Here is a 7598-nt window from a genome sequence, read left to right on the forward strand (position 1 = left end):
GTGATTAGATCATCCATTACAGCGAAGCGGTATGCTATGCCAGCCTTACGATCTGCGATCAACGGACCGCGTTCAACATAACCGAGATCAACGCGCCACCCTCAGATCACGGATCTACATTCGCGCGCGCTCGGCCGAAACGATATGCTCAGCATCTAATCTACGCCGTCGATTATGAATCTAGCGTCCCTGCTTCATTCTTCCCCCGCGCACCCGAGGATGGCGGCACCGCCAGGTGCGCACGGTGGTGCGCCAACCGGAGCCAGGCCATCCACAGCCCGCCATGCTATTTACTACTCCGACCACGCGTACACGAAGCTGGGACCAAAGCACACAGGTATATGGCCATCATACCTGAGTTTAAGGCGTCGAAGTGCTCAGCCCACGGCGCGGTGCGGAAATGGGCGCGGCAGCGAGGTACGACGAACAATTGTCGTCGCCCCGTGGTCCGACCCACCCAATTGCGTGCGCAGAAAGCTTCCAGGGACGAGTACAGTTCTCCACGATCGAATTCCGAGAGCTAAGATCCCCCAGCGGCGGCTTTTCCCGGCGGCGGCCTCCCCTCTCTCGGTTTGTGCTCGTCGCGGTGCTGCGCTTGCTTTGGCTCACGCGTAGAGGAAAGCAGAGAAGGGAAGGAGGTCACGAGGATGGTCCGAGGTACCCGCGGCTGTCACACCCGGTTTTAGAAGGTAAACCGAATGCGAACCATGTACGTGCCAGGATCAGCAATTCATGTACACAACAGTTACATAACATGGACATCATCACACAGTGCTCAAATAGTATTAAAAAGGGAAATAATAGTCGATTACATCATATGTCTGAGACATCCACATAGTCTTTACAATAAATCAAAGTGCGGAAAAGAAACGTAGATAAACGCGGCCTTCAGAGGCAGCCGACTGGGGGTTGCCGCTAACCCACACCTAGAACTCGTCGTAGTCTTGGAACTCATGGAAGTCTCCTTCCACGGCTTCATCTTCTCCTGAGCAGTGGTTGCAATGCGAACAACCTGGGGGGGGGGTTTGGTGTGTAGAGCAAGGGTGAGTACACATCAACATACTCAGCAAGTATCCTATTTGGCTGTAGTGGACTAGCTTTATGTGGGGGTAAGTCAAGCAATTGCTTTTAGTTGGTCAGATTATTATTACTAGTAGAGAAAGCCAAGTTTTAGATTTAACCCACGTTATTAACCCAAATGTACTCCTTTCCAAACGGAAAGAGTACCACTTACCATTACCAGAGTCAATACCAGAAACCATCGATCTCATTGCCACCTGCAAATCCGAACATCTCTGATCAAGTACCACTAATCACTGGAGCTCCCTTGGCCGCTCATAACCGCGAGCATGGTTGATATATCAGTTTTCAAACACTCTGCAGAGGTTGTGCACTTTACCCACAAGCCGTGATTTCCCTTTCTGCCCAGAGGTCATGACTCTCCATTGATCACTACCAAGGTGACCCAGCAGGGTATCACTACGTAGCCTTTACAAAGATTCCCTGAGGCTGTAGCCGCCCGTTAGGTTTCCTAAATGTACCGCACTCCTCCCCAAGGGACAAATCAACCTTGGCAGAGCGAGCCGCATACACCGAGCCCCATTGACGGCACAACGGCTAAGCGAACTACACCCTGGTTCCTCTAATTATTCAGCTAAGGGCGTCCCACTCCACCCTCATGGTTGCACTGTTTTCCCGGGCGGTCATCCAACGAACAGGTCCTTACGGAGAGGCACTCGAGAAACCGCTCGAGCCCCCTTAAAGGCCACAAGTATAACATCATAATAAGAAGGGGGAAAACAGCGTATCATTGATAATTCTCATCATGTTCATTGATTAGAGTTGAGCAATAGCACAAGACTAAGCAATAATAATCCGACCCAAATAGGTAAACAAGGACATGGACAACAAAAGCTAGTCAATCCTTAGGTATAAATGTGTAATGCGGGAGGTGAATTAAAGAATGTATAGGACAGAGATAGGTCAAGGGACACTTGCCTCCACCAACCGACTGCTGCTCAGGGGCTTCTCCTGCGAGTTCTTCGGGTTCTTCAACCAGATCGTTCTCTATGCGAGCGCAAACATACATACATCCATATATTTAATACAAAAGAACAGTACACCATACAATAGAATGCAGTAAGTAAACAGACGTTCCACGCGGGCTCGCAATTACGGTTAAGAGAGAAAGAGGAAAAGACAGTCGAGAAACGATCACGTTACATTATTATGAATTAAATCACTCGCTCAATTGAAAGGCATTAATGTAGACACTACGTTTAGCATAAAGTAAAGTCATGTTTCATGTCTAATCATTATAAGAAGATGAAGACAAATTAAAAGGATTGTCGCGCGGCGAGACGCGCGACATAGCACTTTAAATTGAATTAAGGAAATCAACGACTCGTCGCGCGACCGAGCGCACAACGAGACACTTTGCATTAATTATAAAGAGACGTTAAGCTTCGCGCGATGAAACGCACGACGACATACGTCAACTGGACTGAGTCTAAAGTGGAACGTCGCGTGAATACATGCGCGATGTTACACATTAAACAACCTGAAATTAAAATAGATCGTCGCGCGACGAAGCGCGCGACACAACACTTTAATGAATATAAACTAAAAGAATCATCGCACGATGAAGCGCGCGACACAGCACATTAATAAACACAAATTTAAATTGAGTCGTCACGCGACGAAGCGCGTGACACAACACATTAATAGAATCTGAAATTAGACAAACTCGTCGCGTGACCGAGCGCACGACGCAGCACACTAACTAACGGAGTTTGAAACTAACTAAAAATCAAGAATAATCACCGTGCGCGTGGGGTTGCGCACGCGGAAACGTGTTAGGGGTAAACGGGGGAGCGCGAGGCCATGCCAAGCCCACGCGAGCCACGCCGAGGGCCGGGACGCCGCGCGCAGGGGGCTGCGCGTCGGGGGCAGGGGAGGCCGCGCCGGGGCGCCGAGCCATGCCGAGGGCAAGGGCGGGCGGACCACGCCAGGGCCGGGGGCGCCGCCGCGGGGCCAAGACGGGGGCGGGCGCCGCCGCGCAGGTGTCGGGACGGGGGCGGGGGGGGGGGGGGGGGTGGGGAGCGAGCGCCGCCGCGGGGGAGGTCGGGGCGGGCGCCGCCGCGCCAGGGGAGGGGGCGAGCGCCGCCGCGGGGGAGGGGTAGAGGGCGGGCGCCGCCGCGGGCAGGGGCACGCGCGCAGGGGAGAGATAGGGGGGGGGTGCGCAGGGAAGAGAAGGGGAGGGAGAGGGAGAGAGAGAGAAGAAGGGAAGGGGAGGGGAGCTCACCTCGGGATCCAACTCCGGTGATCACCGTCTCCAAAACCTAGGGCACCACGGGGAGAGAGAGGTGGAAGAAGGAGAGGGAGGTTGCTGCGCGGGAAATCCAAATGAGAGAGAGAGAGGAGAGGAGGGGGCGCATGGGGGGGGGGTGTGGGGCGCCAGGGGCGCGCAGGGCCGGGCCGGGCCGGACCGGGCAGGGCTAGGCTGAGTCACATCGCGGATCGAAACCCACGACACGAACGACCATCAAACTGAATTAAATCGCAAACCGAAAACCAAAACGAAACGAGACGAACACGCGACATTAAACAAAGAAATGTGCTTCGGCATGATGCAACACCCATGACACCTGTCACTATACTGGTTTGAAATTAGGAAGAAGGAGCGAAAAAGGAAGAGAAAAGAGAGTAACGCCCGAATTTGGTGAGAGAAAAGAAGAAAAAATTCTACCCCCAAATTCAGGGCATTACAAACCTATCCCCCTTAAAAGAATCTCACCCTCGAGATTCAGGGTTGGCTAGCAAAGAGCTCAGGGTATTTGGCCATCAGATCATCTTCGCGCTCCCAGGTTGCTTCTTCCTCAGAGTGATGATTGAAAGCTCTCTTGTGAGTTTTGGTGTTTGGATGACTACTCAATTAAAGGACTAACAAGTGTACTAAGTGTTGAACAGGTGCTTAAGGTAAAGCTAACAGGGTTCAACACAAGTGAACAAATGTGATGGTCCAAGAATTGGATTATGGATACATAATGGACATCACAAGTAAGATGGACATTGCATAAAGTGAGACTCAGGTGCGTAGCTCGGAGACAACTGATCAAGCCAAGGACGGAGGCAAGAAAAGCTTCAAGGTACCAAGTGCACGGGAGAAGGTCAAAGAGGTTGAGGAACCCAAAGCCAAGGGTGAAGAAGAAGGCTTGCAAAGTCAAGGGTGATCAAGTTGAGAACAGCTACGGCACATCAAGGATCACTACATAAGGACGTGACTTACAACCAATGAGGAAATGTCTATAGTTATGTGGTGTATGTCATAAGGCTCAAGACCAAGCTCTAAGAAGGAGATCAAGGTCACTAGAACGAGAACAAATGTCAAAAACAGAACTGGAAGCAAACCAAAAGAGCTAAGTGCACTCTGACCTTTAGTTTGGGTTGTTCCTATGTTTGGAGATATTCTATGTGACCTTTACAGGATGTTGGAGCTCAGAAATGTCAGTATAGATCAAGTTAAGCTGACTTGATGATTTATGAGTCCAACATCAATCTTAAGCATGTCAAATGATAGAAAGGTGAAAATCCAAGAGAAGTATGTTTCTAGACTTAGTACATTGGTTTTTTTGTACTAACATATTTGTCTAAGTGTTAGAAATAGATAAAAGAAGAAAAGAAAAGAGATGCAAAATGCTTGGCTGTGTACAGCCAAGACTCAGCTCAGTCTGGCACACCGGACTGTCCGGTGGTGCACCGGACAGTGTCCGGTGCGCCAGGCTGAACTCTGGTGAACAGGCCACTCTCGGGAGAAGCCGGCGGTGTACGACTATAATTCACCGGACTGTCCGGTGAGCCAACGGTCGGCTGGGCCAACGGTCGGCCGCGCAATCCACGCGTGACGCGTGGCCGAGCCAACGGTCAGATGGAGGCACCGGACAGTGTCCGGTGCGCCAACGGCTCCAGGACTGCAATGGTCGACTGCTCCATTTCTGGAAGGAAATCGGGCACCGGACAGTGTCCAGTGGTGCACCGGACTGTCCGGTGCGCCACCCGACAGAAGGCAAGATTTGCCTTCCTGGATTGCTTCCAATGGCTCCTAGGCCCCTTGTGCCTATAAAAGGGACCTCTAGGCGCCTCAATCAAGTACAAGTGCATCCAACAAGTGTAGACATCACTCGGATCAATTCTCCTTCTCCCTCTCGTGTATATCTCGATAGTTTGTGTAGAGGCAAAGCTATAAGCCTCTAGAGAGTGGAGAAGTGCTGCTAAGAGCTAGAGCATAGTCTTGAGCATATCGTTACTCTGTCGAAGTGCTGCCAAGAAGATTGTAAGCAGCCGCGGTTTTGTTGTAACAAACTCAACATAGTGGAAGGCTCTATCTGTCTGACTGACAGATCTGAGCAAACGGAGGAAGGAGTTGAAATAGACTCCAAGCCCAGGTGTGGCTAACTCCAACGAGGACTAGGCAAGCATTTCAGGCTTGGCCGAACCTTGGGATAAATTCCTGTGTCCACGTGCTCTGCTCTGTGTGCTGATTCTGTCTTATTCAGTTCTTACTTCTGCACTTCACTGCTTACTTGTGGTACTAGCTTTCTTTGAAGTGCAGGATATTCTAAAGACAGGAACTTCAATTCCGCTGCAACCTACTCGAAGGGTTCTTCACTCCACTGCGATCCTTTCTTCGAGTAGAGTAAGATTTAAGTTTTAAAGTGATAATTTTTATTCGCCTATTCACCCCCCTCTAGGCGACATCCAGATCCTGTTCCCGGGCCAAAGGGAACTTTCAATTGGTATCAGAGGTAGGCCTCTCCAGTGTGGGCTTAGCCGTCCGGAGATGACAATGTCGTCACAAGAGGTAACTGTAGAACTTCTTTTAGGCGATGGTTCTAATTACAAGTCTTGGTCTGTCTCTATTTATAATGCTTTCATGAGTGTTAATCCTGATTTGAGACAGGTCTTTAGTAGAAGTATTTTTCCCTCTAATGTTAGTAAAAATCCTTCTAATGATGAACTAAGATGTCTATCTCTAAATCACCACGCTTGCAACATCTTAGCTGACTCTCTGTCTAGAAGTGCTTATTTCTCCATCATGAGTAGTGATAGTGATTTATTTGTTGATGCTCATGATTTATGGAATAGAATTAAAGTAAAATATTTTGTGGCAAATTGTACTGCTCCTACTCCCTATATTGCTTGTGATACTAACCATTCAAAGGGAGAAGAAAAGTGTTGGGCACCAAACGATGAATCCACCTCGTCGACAGGTTTGTTCTCCACTAGTAATAAATGTTTTATTGCTAACAATAACGGTGGAGACGAAAGCCATGATGAGGAAGAATATGAGGATGAGGAGTCTACATCATCACAAGGTACATTGTCCTGTTTTGCTTCCACTGATAATAATGACAGGGAAAATGGGACCGACGATGTGGAAGAGGAGATTCGCCGTTTCTACACCCGTCTCAACAAAGAAGACAAAGCGCTCTTGATTAAGCTGTTGAGAAGGAACAAGGAACAAGGCGAGACGCTTCTCAGGCTAGAGGAAACTCTCATCAAAACAAACAACAGCCTGGAGAAGATGACCAAAGAACATGAGGAGCTAAAGTGCTCTCATGATGATTTGGTCCAACGGTATGATTCAATTTTATTTGAGCAAAGAAATAATGATGATGCTTTATCTTATGTTGCTCAACTTAAAATGGAAAAAGCCATGCTTGAGAGGCAAGTAGAAATTCTAAATTTAGAAAAGCTTGCTCTAGGTGAAGAGTATGATATGTTGTCATATTCTCATAATAAACTAGTTGATGACCATATCATGCTTGATATTGCTCATGAAGTAGTAATTACTAGTTTTAACTCATGTGAACCTCATTCGTGCACAAGTACGCATTTGGATAATTTATCACCATGTGCTAACCCCTGTTGTTCAAAAGAAAGCCAATGTTTGAATAAGCATCGAGCTGCAGGGTTACAAAAGAAATTGTGTGGGAACAAGAAGCAAAGACAACTAAGGAGAAGACGCATTGCTCAACCTTCTCAAGATATCCACGGGCGCGTGGTGAAGAAGCTTGAGAAGGGAGAAACTGCAGCAAGTGTTAAGCTCCATAAGAAGGATGTTCCTAAAGATGAAGAAATCAACATGAGCTTGGAAAAAGGTAAAGATTCAATTAATCATGTTGTTTGCACTAACCATTTCTCTATGTCATTCAAGAACAAAAAGAGAAAAGGGAAAAGAGGGTGCTTTAAGTGCAATAAGACAGGACACCTCATTGCGTCGTGTCCATACAACAACAAGGGAGAAGGGATAAGGAGATGCTTTAGATGCAATAACAAGAGCCACATGATCACTTCTTGTCCGCTAATGATGAACCAAGCATGTGCATTCTCCAAGATGACTCTCACCAAGAAAAATGACAAACAGCAAGCGTCATGTCAAGGTGAGCGATGCTTCTGCTACAAGTGTGGTGAGCAGGGTCATCTATCCAAGGTATGTAATAAAGGTGAGGTTCCTAAGCAAGTAAATTTATCTCAATCTTATTCACTTAGAAGACCCAAATCATACCCATGTGCTAGATCAATCATGAGGTCACCTA

The sequence above is a fragment of the Zea mays genome, chromosome 5 (assembly GCF_902167145.1).
Source record: "Zea mays cultivar B73 chromosome 5, Zm-B73-REFERENCE-NAM-5.0, whole genome shotgun sequence".
NCBI classification, from domain to species: domain Eukaryota; kingdom Viridiplantae; phylum Streptophyta; class Magnoliopsida; order Poales; family Poaceae; genus Zea; species Zea mays.